Source organism: Carex rostrata, chromosome 30 (assembly GCF_964058835.1).
Source record: "Carex rostrata chromosome 30, lpCarRost1.2, whole genome shotgun sequence".
NCBI classification, from domain to species: Eukaryota; Viridiplantae; Streptophyta; class Magnoliopsida; order Poales; family Cyperaceae; genus Carex; species Carex rostrata.
This window is the reverse complement of record NC_135947.1, coordinates 574,316-591,402: the sequence shown is the minus strand read 5'-3', so window position 1 is coordinate 591,402 and position 17,087 is coordinate 574,316.

Here is a 17,087-nt window from a genome sequence, read left to right as displayed (position 1 = left end):
TCAATGAACTGCAATATAGCATCAAGGATCTGGTCATGAAGCACAAAAGTATGGATAGCAAAAGTATAACTCAAGATTAAGGATAATTAATATGTACAATTGGTAAAATAAGCTTGAGACTGAACTAAGTGAGGCCTACCGTTGCAAAGGTCCAGGAACCGTTGCAACGGAATAAATCAAGTCGCAAAAATGACTATGTCGCATTAAATCAAAATCAAGTGGCTCCAGCCGGAAGATAAGACAGAGACTTTCGTTGTGGGGACCATTACAACGGTCCTTGACCGTTGCATATCCAAACCTTTTTGAACTACCTACCGTTGTAATGGTCCATGTACTGTTGCAACGGTCAGGACCACTTACTTTCTTTTTGACAGCTCTCTATAAATAGAAGTTATACCAAGGTTTGGATGGACACTCTAGCAATCAACCTAGAGAAAGTCATTATTACTTGTGCGCTTAAACTTCAATACTCACAATCAATCTCAAGTTTATTCAATCAATTACACAAACTCCTAAAGTGATCCTGCGTGATCAACCCATTTACTACTTTGAGCCTTTGTTGCTCACCCAGCAATCTTTGAGTCCTCGCAAATCTGATTGTCTCTAAACACCTTGCGAGCAATGACTTCATATAGCAATATAATAGAGCATTGAAAATAACTATACAACACTCCAATTGAAAGTGTTTGGAACACTCTAGTAGAGTCTCTATAAGGCAAGATAATAGGGCATTTACAACCCTAATACAACACTCCAATTGAAGGTGTTTGGAGCACTCCAGTAGTGTCCCTATGTGGCAAGATAACAGGACACTTATAACCCTAATAAAATGCTCCAATTGAAGGTGTTTGGAGCACTCGAGGAGTGACTCTATCTAGCAAGATAATATGGCATTTAAAACCATAATACAACACTCCAATTGGAGATGTTTGGAGCACTCTAGTAGTGTCTCTAGATGAAAGGTAATATAGCATTTACAACCCTAATACAACACTCCAATTGAAGGTGTTTGGAGCACTCTAGTACTGACTCCATATAGTAACACAATAGGTTATTTAAACCCTTACAACTCTCCAATTAAAGGTGTTTAGAGCACTCGAGTAGTGACTCAATATAGCAATATAATAGGGCATTTACGACCCCTATACAACACTCTAATTGAAAGTATTTGGAGCACACTACTAGAGTCTCTATAAGGCAAGATAATATGGCATTTACAACGCTAATACAACACTCCAATTGAAGGTGTTTGTAGCACTCCAGGTGTCTCTATATGGCCAGATAATAGGGAATTTATAACCTAATACAACACTCCAATTGAAGGTGTTTGGAGCACTGGAGTAGTGACTCTATATAGCAAGATAACATGGCATTTACAATAATAATACAACACTCCAATTGATGGTGTTTGGAGCACTCGAGTAGTGTCTCCAGATGGTAAGAAAATAGGGCATTTACAACCCTAATACAACACTCTAATTAAAGGTGTTTGAAGCACTTTAGTAGTGTCTCTATATGGCAAGATAATAGGGCATTTACAACCCTAATACAACGCTCCAATTGAAGGTGTTTGGAGCACCCTAGGAGTGTCTCGATATGGCAAGATAACATGGCATTTGCAACCCTAATATAACAATCCGATTAAGGGTGTTTGGAGCACTCTAGTAGTAACTTTATATAACAAGATAATTGGGCATTTACAACCCTAATGCAACACTCCAATTGATGGTGTTTGGAGCACTCGAGTAGTGTCTCTAAATGGAAAGATAATAGGACATTTACAACCCTAATACAACACTCCATTGAAGGTATTTCGAGCACCCTATTAGTGTCTCGATATGGCAAGATAATATGGCATTTGCAACCCTAATATAACAATCCAATTGAAGGTGTTTGGAGCACTATATTAGTAACTTTATATAGCAAGATAATATGGCAACACTAACACAACACTCCATTTGAAGGTGTTTGAAGCACTCTAGTGGTGTCTCCATATGACAAGATAATATGTCATTTACTACCCTAAAACTACACTCCAATTGAAGGAGTTTTGAGCACTCTAATAGTGACTCTATATAGCAAGATAATAGGGCATTTTCAACCCTAATACAACACTCCAGTTGAAGGTGTTTAGAGATCTTGAGTAGTGACTCCATGTAGCAAGATAATAGGGCGTTTACCACCCCAATACAACACTCCAATTCAAAGTGTTTGGAGCACTCCAGTAGTGTCTCTATGTGGCCAGATAATATGGCATTTATAACCCTAATACAACACTCCAATTAAAGGTGTTTTGAGCACTCGAATAGTACATCTATATAGCAAGATAATATGGCATTAACCACCCTAATACAATACTCCAATTGAAGGTGTTTGAAGCACTCTAAGAGTGACTCTATATAGCAAGATAATAGGGCATTTATGATCCTAATACAACACTCGAATTGAAGGTGTTTGGAGCATTCTGGTAGTGTCTCTATATGGCAAGATTATAGGGTACTTACGACCTTAATTCAACACTCGAATTGATGGTGTTTGGAGTACTCTAGTAGTTTCTCTATATGGCATGATAATACAACATTTACAACCCTAATACAACACTCCAATTGAAGGAGTTTGGAGCACTCTAGTAGTGACTCTATATAGCAAGATAATAGGGCATTTGCAACCCTAGTACAACACTCCGATCAAAGGTGTTTAGAGCACTCGAGTAGTGACTCCATATAGAAAGATAACAGAGCATTTACAAGACCAATACAACATTCCAATTGATGATGTTTGGAGCACTCTAATAGTGACTCCATATAGCAAGTTAATATGGCATTTACAACCATAATACAACACTCCAGTTGTAGGTGTTTGGAGCACTCTAGTAGTGTCTCTATATGGCAAGATAATAGGGCATTTACGAACTTAATACTACACTCTATTAGATGGTGTTTGGGGCACACAAGTAGTGTCTCCTTATGGCAAGATAATAGGGCATTTACAATCCTAATACAACACTACCAATGAAGGTGTTTGGAGTACTGGAGTAGTGAATCTATATAGCAAGATAATATGGTGTTTACAACCATAACACAACACTCCAACTTATGGTGTTGGGACCACTCTAGTAGTGTCTCTATATAGGAAGATAATAGGGCATTTACGATCCTAATACAACACTCGAATTGAATGTGTTTGGAGCATTCTAGTAGTGTCTCTATATGGAAGGATAGGGCACTTACAACCTTAATTCAACACTCGAATTGAAGGTGTTTGGACCACTCTATTCGTGTCTCTATATGGCAAGATAATATAGCATTTACATCCCTAATACAACACTCTAATTGAAGGTTTTTGGAGCACAATACTAGAGTCTCTATAAGGCAAGATAATATGGCATTTACAACGCTAATACAACACTCCAATTGAAGGTGTTTGTAGCACTCCAGTAGTGTCTCTATATGGCCAGATAATGGGGCATTTGCAACTCTAATATTACAATCCATTTGAAGGTGTTTTGAGCACTCTAGTAGTGACTCTATATAGCAAATTAATAGGGCATTTACGACATTAATACAACACTCCAATTGAAGGTGTTTGGAGAACTCTAGTAGTGTCTCTATATGGCAAGATAATAGGGCATTTACAACCCTAATACAACACTCCAATTGAAGGTGTTTGGATCACTCTTGTTGTGTCTCCATATACCAGGATAATATGGCATTTAACCCTAATATAACAATCCAATTAAAGGTGTTTGGAGCATTCTAGTAGTGACTTCATATAGCAAGCACTTACAACACGAATACAACTCTCCAATTGAAGGTGTTTGGAGCACTCCAGTAGTGTCTTCATGTGGCAACATAATCGGTAATTTATAACCCTAATACAACACTCCAAATGAAGGTGTTTGGAGCACTCGAGTAGTGTATCTATATAGCAAGATAATATGGCATTAACAACCCTAATACAACATTCGAATTGAAGGTGTTTGGAGCACTCTAGTAGTGTCTCCATATGACAAGATAATAGGGCGTTTACATCCCTAATCTAATTGATGGTGTTTGGAGCACTCGAATAGTGTATATGGCAAGATAATTGGCCATTTACTACCTAATACTACGCTCCAATTGAAGGAGTTTGGAGCACTATAGTAATGACTCAATAAAGCAAGATAATAGGGCCTTTAGAACCCCAATACAAAACTCAAATTGAAGGTGTTTGGAGCATTCTAGTAGTGTCCCTATATGACAAGATAATAGGGCACATAAAGATAATAGGGCACATACGACCTTAATTCAACACTCTAATTGAAGAAGTTTGCAGCACTCTAGTAGTGACCCTATATAGAAAGATAATAGGGCATTTACAACCCTAACACAACACTCCAATTGAAGATGTTTGGAGCACTCCAGTAGTGTCTTCATGTGGCAACATAATCGGTAATTTATAACCCTAATACAACACTCCAATTGAAGGTGTTTGGAGCACTTGGGTAGTGTATCTATATAGCAAGATAATATGGCATTAACAACCCTAATACAACATTCCAATTGAAGGCGTTTGCAACCCTAATACTACACCCTATTAGATGGTGTTTGGGGCACATGAGTAGTGTCTCCTTATGGCAAGATAATAAGGCATTTACAACCCTAATACAACACTACCAATGAAAGTGTTTGGACCACTCTAGTAGTGACTTTATATAGCAAAATAATAGGGCATTTAGAACCCTAATACAACACTCCAATTGATGGCGTTTGGAGCATTCTAGTAGTGTCTCTATATGGCGAGGTAATAGGGCATTTACGACCATAATTCAACACTCCAATTGAAGGTGTTCGGAGCTCTCTAGTAGTGTCTCTCTATATGGCAACATAATACAGCATTTACAACCCTAATACAACCCTCCAATTGAAGGTGTTTGGAGTACTCGAGTAGTGCATCTATATAGCAAGATAATATGGCATTAACAACCCGAATACAACACTCGAATTGAAGGTGTTCTGAGCACTCTAGTGGTGTCTCCATATGACAAGATAATAAGGCGTTTGCAACCCTAATATTACACTCTATTAGATGGTGTTTTGAGCATTCTAGTAGTGTCTCAATATGGCAAGATAATAGGGCACTTACGACCTTAATTCAACACTCCAATTGATGGTGTTTGGAGCACTCTAGTAGTTTCTCTATATGGCATGATAATACAGCATTTACAACCCTAATACAACACTCCAATTCAAGGTGTTTGGAGCACTCGAGTAGTGTCTCCAGATGGCAAGATAATAGGACATTTATAACCCTAATACAACACTCCATTGAAGGTATTTCGAGCACCCTAGTAGTGTCTCGATATGGCAAGATAATATGACATTTGCGACCCTAATATAACAATCCAATTGAAGGTGTTTGGAGCACTCTAGTAGTAACTTTATATAGCAAGATAATATGACATTTACAACACTAACACAACACTCCATTTGAAGGTGTTTGGAGCACTCTAGTGGTGTCTCCATATGACAAGATAATATGTCATTTACTACCCTAAAACTACACTCCAATTGACGGAGTTTTGAGCACTCTAGTAGTAACTCTATATAGCAAGATAATAGGACATTTTCAACCCTAATACAACACTCCAATTGAAGGTGTTTAGAGATCTCGAATAGTGACTCCATATAGCAAGATAATAGGGTGTTTACAACCCCAATACAACACTCCAATTGAAGGTGTTTGGAGCACTCGAATAGTAGATCTATATAGCAAGATAATATGGCATTAACAACCCTAATACAACACTCCAATTGACGGTGTTTGGAGCACTCTAGTGGTTTCTCCATATGACAAGATAATAGGGCCTTTGCAACCCTCATACTACATTCTATTGGATGGTGTTTGGAGCACACGAGTAGTATCTCCTTATGGCAAGATAACAAGGCATTTACAACCCTAAGACTACACTCCAATTGACGATGTTTGGAACCCTATTGCAACACTCCAATTTATGGTGGTTGGAGCACTCGAGTAATGAACTTATATAGCAAGATAATAGGGCCTTTACGACCCTAAAACAACACTCCAATTGAAAGTGTATGCAGCACCATAGTAGTGACTCTACATAGCAAGATAATAGGGCATTTACAACCCTAATACAATACTCCCGTTGAAGGTGTTTGGACCACTTTAGTAGTGGCTATATATAACAAGATAATAGGGCATTTACAACCCTAATAAAATACTCTAATTGAAGGTGTTTGGAGTACTATAGCAGTGTCTCTATATGGCAAGATAATAGGGCATTTACGAGCCTAATACAACACTCCAGTTGAATGTGTTTGGAGCACTCTAGTAGTGTCCCCATATGGCAAGATAATACGGAATTTACAACCCTAATACACACTCCAATTCGAGGTTTTTGGAGCACTCTATTGGTATCTCGAAATAGCAGGATAATTGGGCATTTACAACCATAATACAACACTCGAATTAAAGGTGTTTGGAGAATTCTATTAGTGTCTCTATATGGCTAGATAATACGGCATTTACAACCCTAATACAACACTTCAATTGAAGGTGTTTCGAGGACTCTTATAGTGTATCTATATGGCAATATAATAGGGCATTTATAACCCTAATAAAATACTCGAATTGAAGGTGTTTGGAGCACTCTAGTAGTGTCTCTATATGGCAAGATAATACAGCATTTACAACCCTAATACAACACTCCAATTGAAGGTGTTTGGAGTACTCGAGTAGTGCATCTATATAGAAAGAAAATATGGCATTAACAACCCGAATACAACACTCCAATTGAAGGTGGTTGGAGCACTCTAGTGGTGTCTCCATATGACAAGACAATAGGGCATTTGCAACCCTAATACTACACTCTATTAGATGGTGTTTGGAGTACATGAGTAGTGTCTACATATGGCAAGATAATAGGGGGCATTTACAACCCTAATACTACACTCCAATTGAAGGTGATTGGAACACTCTAGTAGTGACGCTATATAGCAAGATAATAGGGCATTTATCCCCAATACAACACTCTAATTTATGGTGTTTGCAACACTCGAGTTGTGAATATATATAGCAAGATAATATGGCATTTACAACCCTAATACAACACTCTCATTGAAGGTGTTTGTAGCACTCTAAGAGTGACTCTATATAGCAAGATAATAGGGCATTTACGATCCTAATACAATACTCCAATTGAAGGTGTTTGGAGCATTCTAGTAGTGTCTCTATATAGCAAGATAATAAGGCGGTTAGAACCCTAATACAACACTCCAATTGAAGGTGTTTGGAGGACTCGAGTAGTGAATCTATATAGCAAGATAATATGGTGTTTACAACCATAACACAACACTCCAACTTATGGTGATGGGACCACTCTATTAGTGTCTCTATATAGGAAGATGATAGGACATTTACGATCCTAATACAACACTCAAATTGAAGGTGTTTGGAGCACCCTAGTAGTGACTCTATATGGCAAGAAAATATGGCATTTGCAACCCTAATACAACACTCCGCTTGAAGGTGCATAAAGTACTCGTCTAGTGTCCCCAGATGGCAAGATAATAGAGCATTTACAACCCAATACAACACTCAAAGTGAAGGTGTATGGAGCACTATAGTAGTGACTCCATAAAGCAAGATAATAGGTTATTTACAACCCTAATACAACACTCCAATTGAAGATGTTTGGAACACTCTTGTAGTGACTCCATATAGCAATAAAATAGGGCATTTACAACCATACAACACTCCAATTGGTGGTGTTTGGAGCACTCGAGTAGTGTCTCAAGATGGTAAGATAATAGGGCATTTTCAACCCTAATACAACACTCCAATTGAAGGTGTTTGGAGCGGTGTCTCTATATTGCAATGTAATAGGGCATTTATAACCCTAATACAACACTCCAATTAAAAGTGTTTGGAGCACCATAGTAGTGTCTCTATATGACAAGATAATATGGCATTTACGACCTTAATACAACACTCCAATTGAAGGTGCTTGGAGCACTCGATTAGTGCATCTATATGGCAAGATAATATGACATTTACAACCCTAATACAACACTCCATTTCATGGTGTTTGGAGCACTCCAGTAGTGTCTTCATGTGGCAAGATAATCGGTAATTTATAACCCTAATACAACACTCCAATTGAAGGTATTTGGAGCACTCGAGTAGTGTATCTATATAGAAAGATAATATGGCATTAACAACCCTAATACAACATTCCAATTTAAGGTGTTTATAGCACTTTAGTAGCGTCTCCATATCACAAGATAATAGAGCGTTTGCAACCCTAATACTATACTCTATTAGATGGTGTTTGGAGCACACGAGTAGTGTCTACATATGGCAAGATAATAGGGCAAATTTACAACCCTAATACTAAACTCCAATTGAAGGTTTTTGGAACACTATAGTAGTGACTCTATATAGCAAGATAATAGGGTATTTTCAACCATAATACAACACTCCTATTTATGGTGCTTGCAGCACTCAAGTAGTGAATCTGTATAGCAAGATAATATCGCATTTACAACCCTAATACAACATTCCTATTGAAGGTGTTTGGAGCACTCTAAGAGTGACTCTATATAGCAAGATAATAGGGCATTTACAACCGTAATACAACACTCGAATTGAAGGTGGTTGGAGCATTCTAGTAATGTCTCAACATGGCAAGATAATAGGGCACTTACGACCTTAATTCAACACTCCAATTGATAGAGTTTGGAGCACTCTAGTAGTTTCTCTATATGGCATGATAATACAGCGTTTACATCACTAATACAACACTCCATTTGAAGGTGTTTGGAGCACTCTAGTGGTGTCTCCATATGACATGATAATATGTCATTAACAACCTTAATACAACACCCTAATTCAAGGTGTTTGGAGCACTCTAGTGGTGTATCCATATGACAAGATAATAGGGCATTTACTACCGTAATACTACAATCCAATTGAAGGAGTTTGGAGCACTGTAGTAGTGACTCTATATAGCAAGATAATAGGGCATTTACCACCCTAATACAACACTCCAATTGAAGGTGTTTAGAGATCTCGAATAGTGACTCCATATAGCAAGATAATATGGCATTTAGAACCCCAATACAACACTCCAATTCAAGGTGTTTAGAGCACTCTAGTAGTGTTTATATGTGGCAAGATAATAGGGCATTTATAACCCTAATACATCACTCCAATTGATGGTGTTTGGAGCACTCGAATAGTACATCTATATAGCAAGATAATATGGCATTAACAACCCTAATACAACATTCCAATTGACGGTGTTTGGAGCACTCTATCAGTAACTTTATATAGTAAGATAATATGGCATTTACCTAATACAGCACTCCATTTGAAGGTGTTTGGAGCACTCTAGTGGTGTCTCCATGTGACAAGATAATAGGGTCTTTGTAACCCTCATACTACACTCTATTAGATGCTATTTGGAGCACACAAGTAGTGTCTCCTTATGGCAAGATAATTGGGCATTTACAACCCTATTGCAACACTCCAATTTATGGTGTTTGGAGAACTCGAATAATGAATCTATATAGCAAGATAATATGGCCTTTACAACCATAACACAACAGTTCAATTGATGGTGTTTGGACCACTCTAATAGTGTCGCTATATAGCAAGATAATAGGGCCTTTACAAATTGAAAGTGTATGCAGCACTATAGTAGTGACTCTACATAGCAAGATAATAGGGCATTTACAACCCTAATAAAATACTCTAATTGAAGCTATTTGGAGTACTATAGTATTGTCTCTATATGGCAAGATAATAGGGTATTTACGAGCCTAATACAACACTCCAATTGAATATGTTTGGAGCACTCTAGTAGTGTCTCCATATGGCAACATAAAAGGGCATTTACAACCCTAATACAAAACTCCAAATGAAGGTGTTTGGAGCACTCTTGTAGTGTCTCTATATGGCAAGATAATAGGGGTTTTACAATCCTAATAAAACACTCTAATGGAAGGTGTTTGGAGCACTATAGCAATGTCTCTATATGGCAATATAATAGGGCATTTACGACCCTAATACGACAATCAAATTGAAGGTGCCTGGAGCACTCTAGTAACGTATCAAGATGGCAAGATAATAACGCATTTACAACCTGAATACAACACTCTAATTGAAGGAGTTTAGAGCACTCTAGGAGTGACTCCATATAGCAAGATAATTGGGCATTTGCAGCCCCTACACAACACTCCAATTGAAGCTGTTTGGATCACTGTAGTTGTGTCTCTAGATGAAAGATAATGTTACATTTACAACCCTAATACAACCCTCAAATTGAAGGTGTTTGGAGCACCCTAGTAGTGACTCTATATGGCAAGATAATATGGCATTTGCAACCCTAATACAACACTCCGCTTGAAGGTGCATAAAGTACTCGACTAGTGTCCCCAGATGGCAAGATAATAGAGTATTTACAACCCAATACAGCACTCCAAGTGAAGGTGTATGGAGCACTATAGTAGTGACTCCATAAAGCAAGATAATAGGTTATTTACAATCCTAATACAACACTCCAATTGAAGATGTTTGGAACACTCTTGTAATGACTCCATATAGCAATAAAATAGGGCATTTACAACCATACAACACTCCAATTGGTGGTGTTTGGAGCACTTGAGTAGTGTCTCAAGATAGTAAGATAATAGGGCATTTACAACCCTAATACAACACTCCAATTGAAGGTGTTTGGAGCAGTGTCTCTATATTGCAATGTAATAGGGCATTTATATCCCTAATAAAACACTCCAATTAAAAGTGTTTGGAGCACCATAGTAGTGTCTCTATATGGCAAGATAATATGGCATTTACGACTTTCATACAACACTCCATTTCAAGGTGATTGGAGCACTCCAGTAGTGTCTCTATGTGACAAGATAATAGGGAATTTATAACCCTAATACCACACTCCTATTGAAGGTGTTTGGAGCACTCGAGTAGTGTATCTATATAGCAAGATAATATGGCAGTTACAACCCTAATACAACAATCCATTTGAAGGTGTTTGGCGCACTCTAGTAGTGTCTCCCTATGACAAGTTAATATGGCATTAACAACTCTAATACAACACTACAATTGAAGGTGTTTGGAGAACTCTAGTGGTGTCTTCATATGACAAGATAATAGGCCGTTTACATCCCTAATACGACACTATAATTGATGGTGTTTGGAGCACTTGAGTAGTGTGTCTATATGGCAAGATAATTATGCATTTACTACACTAATACTACACTCCAATTGAGAGAGTTTGGCGCACTCTAGTAGTGACTCTATATAGCAAGATAATAGGGCATTTACAACACCTATACAACACTCCAATTGAAGGTGTTTGGAGTACTCCAGTAGTGTCTCTATGTGGCAAGATAATAGGGAATTTATAACCCTAATACCACACTCCTATTGAAGGTGTTTTGAGCACTCGAGTAGTGCATCTATATAGCAAGATAATATGGCATTAACAACCCTAATACAACACTCCAATTTAAGGAGTTTGGAGCACTCTAGTGGTGTCTCCATAGGACAAGATAATAGGGCCTTTGCAACCCTAATACTACACTCTATTAGATGGGGTTTGGAACACACGGGTAGTGTCTCCTTATGGCAAGATAATAGGGCATTTACAACCCTAATACTACACTCCAATTGAAGGTGTTTGGAACACTCTTGTAGTGACTCTATATAACAAGATAATTGGGCATTTACAACCCTAATAAAATACTCTAATTGAAGGTGTTTGGAGTACTATAACAGTGTCTCTATATGGCAAGATAATAGGGCATTTACGAGCCTAATACAACACTCCAATTAAATGTGTTTGGAGCACTCTAGTAGTGTCTCCAAATGGCAAGATAATACGGCATTTGCAACCCTAATACAACACTCCAATTCGAGGTTTATGTATCACTCTATTAATATCTTGAAATGGCAAGAAAATAAGGCATTTACAACCCTAATACAACCCACCAATTGAATGTGTGTGGAGAACTTTAGTAGTGTCTCTATATGGCTAGATAATAAGGCATTTACAACCCTAATACAATACTCCAAGTGAAGGTGTCTGGGGCACTCTATTAGTGTCTCAAGATGGCAAGATAATAGCCAATTTCGAACCCGAACACAACAATCTAATTGAAGGAATTTAGAGCACTCCAGGAGTAACTCCATATAGCACGATAATTGGGCATTTACAACCCAAATACAACACTCCAATTGAATGTGTTTGGAGAATTCAATTAGTGTCTCTATATGGCTAGTTAATACGGCATTTACAACCCTAATACAACACTCCAATTGAAGGTGTTTGGAGCACTCTAGTAGTGTCTCTATATTGCAAGGTAATAGTGCATTTATAACCCTAATACAACACTCCAATTAAAGGTGTTTGGAGCACCCTAGTAGTGTCTCTATATGACAAGATAATATGACATTTACGACCTTAATACAACACTTCAATTGAAGGTACTTGAAGCACTCTAGTACTGTCTCAATATGGCAAAATAACAGGGCGTTTACAACCGTAAAACAACACTCAAATTGAAGGTCTTTGGATCACTCTTGTTGTGTCTCTATATGGCAAGATAATAGGACACTTGCAACCCTAATATAACAATCCAATTGAAGGTGTTTGGTGCACTCTAATAGTTACTTTATATAGCAAGATAATATGGTATTTACAACCCTAATACAACACTACATTTGAAGGTGTTTGGAGCATTCCAGTAGTGTCTCTACGTAGCAAGATAATAGGGAATTTATAACCCTAATACCACACTCCTATTGAAGGTGTTTGGAGCACTCTAGTGGTGTCTCCATATGACAAGATAATATGGCATTAACAACTCTAATACAACACTACAATTGAAGGTGTTTGGAGAACTCTAGTGGTGTCTCCATATGACAAGATAATAGACCATTTACATCCCTAATACGACACTATAATTGATGGTGTTTGGAGCACTCGAGTAGTGTCTCTATATGGCTACATAATTATGAATTTACTACACTAATACTACACTCCAATTGAGACAGTTTGGCGCACTCTAGTAGTGACTCTATATAGCATGTTAATTGGGCATTTACAACCTGAATATAACATTCCAATTAAAGGTGTGTAGAGCTCTCGAATAGTGACTCCATATAGGAAGATAATAGGGCATTTACAACACCTATACAATACTCCATTTGAAAGTGTTTGGAGCACTCTAGTAGTGTCTCCATAAGGCAAGATAATATGGTATTTACAACCCCAATACAACACTCCAATTGAAGGTGTTTGGAGCACTCCAGTAGTGTGACTATGTGGCAAGATAATAGGGAATTTATAACCTTAATATCACACTCCTATTGAAGGTGTTTGGAGCACTCGAGTAGTGCATCTATATAGCAAGATAATATGGCATTAACAACCCTAATATAACACTCCAATTTAAGGAGTTTGGAGCACTCTAGTAGTGTCTCCATATGACAAGATAATAGGGCCTTTGCAACCCTAATACTACTCTATTAGATGGTTTGGAGCACACGAGTAGTGTCTCCTTATGGCAAGATAATAGGGCATTTACAACCCTAATACTACACTCCAATTGAAGGTGTTTTGAACACTCTTGTAGTGACTCTATATAACAAGATAATTGGGCATTTATAACCCTAATACTACACTCCAATTGAAGGTGTTTGGAACACTCTTGTAGTGACTCTATATAACAAGATAATTGGGCATTTACAACCCTAATAAAATACTCTAATTGAAGGTGTTTGGAGTACTATACCAGTGTCTCTATATGGCAAGATAATAGAGCATTTATGAGCACTCTAGTATGGCAAGATAATACGGCATTTACAACCCTAATACAACACTCCAATTCGAGGTTTGTGGAGCACTCTATTAATATCTCGAATGGCAAGATAATAGGGCATTTACAACCCTAATAGAAGCCACTAATTGAAGGTGTCTGGAGAACTCTAGTAGTAGCTCTATGGCTAGATAATAGGACATTTACAACCCTAACACAACACTCCATTGAAGGTGTTTGGAGCACTCTAGTTGTGTCTCTATATTGCAAGGTAATAGGGCATTTATAACCCTAATACAATACTTCCAATTGAAAGTGTTTGGAGCACCCTAGTAGTGTCTCTATATAGCAAGATAATAGTGTCTCTATATGGCTAATTAATACGGCATTTACAACCCTAATACAACACTCCAATTGAAGGTGTTTCGAGCACTCCAGTTGTGTCTCTATATAGCAATATAATATGGCATTTACGACCTTAATACAACACTCCAATTGAAGGTGCTTGGAGCACTTTAGTGCTGTCTCTACGGCAAAATAACAGGGCATTTACAACCATAAAACAGCAGTCAAATTGAAGGTGTTTGGATCACTCTTGTTGTGTATCTATATGGCAAGATAATAGGACATTTGCAACCCTAATATAACTATCCAATTGAAGGTGTTTGGTGCACTCTAATAGTTACTTTATATAGCAAGATAATAGGCCATTTACAACCCGAATACAAGACTCCAATTAAAGGTGTTTGGAGCACTCGATTAGTGCATCTATATGGCAAGATAATATGGCATTTACAACCCTAATACAACACTCCATTTGAAGGTGTTTGGAGTTCTCCAGTAGTTTCTCTATGTGGCAAGATAATAGGGAATTTATAACCCTTATACCACACTCCTATTGAAGGAGTTTGGAGGACTCTAGTGGTGTCTCCATATGACAAGATAATATGGCATTAACAACTCTAATACAACACTACAATTGAAGGTGTTTGAAGAACTCTAGTTGTGTCTCCATATGACAAGATAATATGGCATTAACAACGCTAATACAACACTACAATTGAAGGTGTTTGGAGAACTCTAGTGGTGTCTCCATATGACAATATAATAGGCCATTTACTACACTAATAATACACTCCAATTGAGACAGTTCGGCGCACTCTAGTAGTGACTCTATATAGCAAGTTAATAGGGCATTTACAACCCGAATACAATATTCCAATTAAAGGTGTGTAGAGCTCTCGAATAGTGACTCCATATAGCAAGATAATAGGGCATTTACAACACCTATACAATACTCCATTTGAAAGTGTTTGGAGCACTCTAGTAGTGTCTCTATAAGGCAAGATAATATGGCATTTACAACCCCAATACAACACTCCAATTGAAGGTGTTTGGAGCACTCTATTAGTGTCTCAAGATGGCAAGATAATAGCCTATTTCAAATCCGAACACAACACTCTAATTGAAGGAATTTAGATCACTCCAGGAGTGACTCCACATAGCAGGATAATTGGGCATTTACAACCCTAATACAACACTCCAATTGAAGGTGTTTCGAGAATTCTATTAGTGTCTCTATATGGCTAGATAATACGGCATTTATAACCCTAACACAACACTCCAATTGAAGGTGTTTGGAGCACCCTAGTAGTGTCTCTATATAGCAAGATAATAGTGTCTCTATATGGCTAGATAATATGACATTTACAACCCTAATACAACACTCCAATTGATGGTGTTTGGAGCACTCGAGTAGTGTCTCCAGATGGCAAGATAATATGACATTTACAACCCTAATACAACACTCCATTTGAAGGTATTTCGAGCACCGTAGTAGTGTCTCGATATAGCAAGATAATATGGCATTTGCAACACTAATATACAATCCAATTGAAGGTGTTTGGAGCACTCTAGTATTAACTTTATATAGCAAGATAATATGGCATTTACAACACTAATACAACACTCCATTTGAAGGTGTTTGGAGCGCTCTAGTGGTGTCTCCATATCACAAGATAATATGTCATTAACAACCCTAATGCAACACCCTAATTGATGGTGTTTGGAGCACTCTAGTGGTGTCTCCATATGACAAGATAATAGGGCATTTGCTACCCTAATACTACACTCCAATTGAAGTAGTTTGGAGCACTCTAGTAGTGACTCTATATAGCAAGATAATAGGGCATGTACAACCCTAATACAACACTCCAATTGAAGGTGTTTAAAGATCTCGAATAGTGACTCCAGATAGCAAGATAATAGGCGTTTACGACCCCAATACAACACTCCAATTCAAGGTGTTTGGAGCACTCCAATAGTGTCTCTATGTGGCAAGATAATAAGGCATTTATAACCCTAATACAACACTCCAATTGAAGGTGTTTGGAGCACTCGAATAGTACATCTATATTGCAAGATAATATGGCATTAACAACCCTAATACAACACTCCAATTGAAGGTGTTTGGAGCACTCTAGTGGTGTCTCCATATGACAAGATAATAGGGCCTTTGCAAGCCTCATACTACACTCTATTAGATGTTGTTTGGAGCATACGAGTAATGTCTCCTTATGGCAAGATAATATGGCATTTACAACCCTAAGACTACACTCTAATTGAAGATGTTTCTTGTAGTGACTCTATAACAAGATAATTGGGCATTTACAACCCTATTGCAACACTCCAATTTATGGTGTTTGGAGCACTCGAGTAATGAATCTATATAGCAAGATAATATGGAATTTACAACCATAACACAACAGTTCAATTGATAGTGCTTGGAGCACTATAATAGTGTTGCTATATAGCAAGATAATGTGGCACTTACAACCCTAATACAATACTCCAATTGAAAGTGTATGCAGCACTATAGTAGTGACTCTACATAGCAAGATAATAGGGTATTTACAACCCTAATACAATACTCTCATTGAAGGTGTTTGTACCACTTTAGTAGTGGCTCTATATAACAAGATAATATGGCATTTATAACCCTAATAAAATACTCTAATTGAATGTGTTTGGAGTACTATAGTAGTGTCTCTATATGGCAAGATAATAGGGCATTTACGAGCCTAATACAACACTCCAATTGAATGTGTTTGGAACACTCATGTAGTGTCTCCATATGGCAAGATAATACGGCATTTACAAACCTATTACCAGACATTATTCTACAGAAAAAAAAATCATTAACAACCCTAATACAACACTCCAATTCAAGGTGTTTGAAGCACT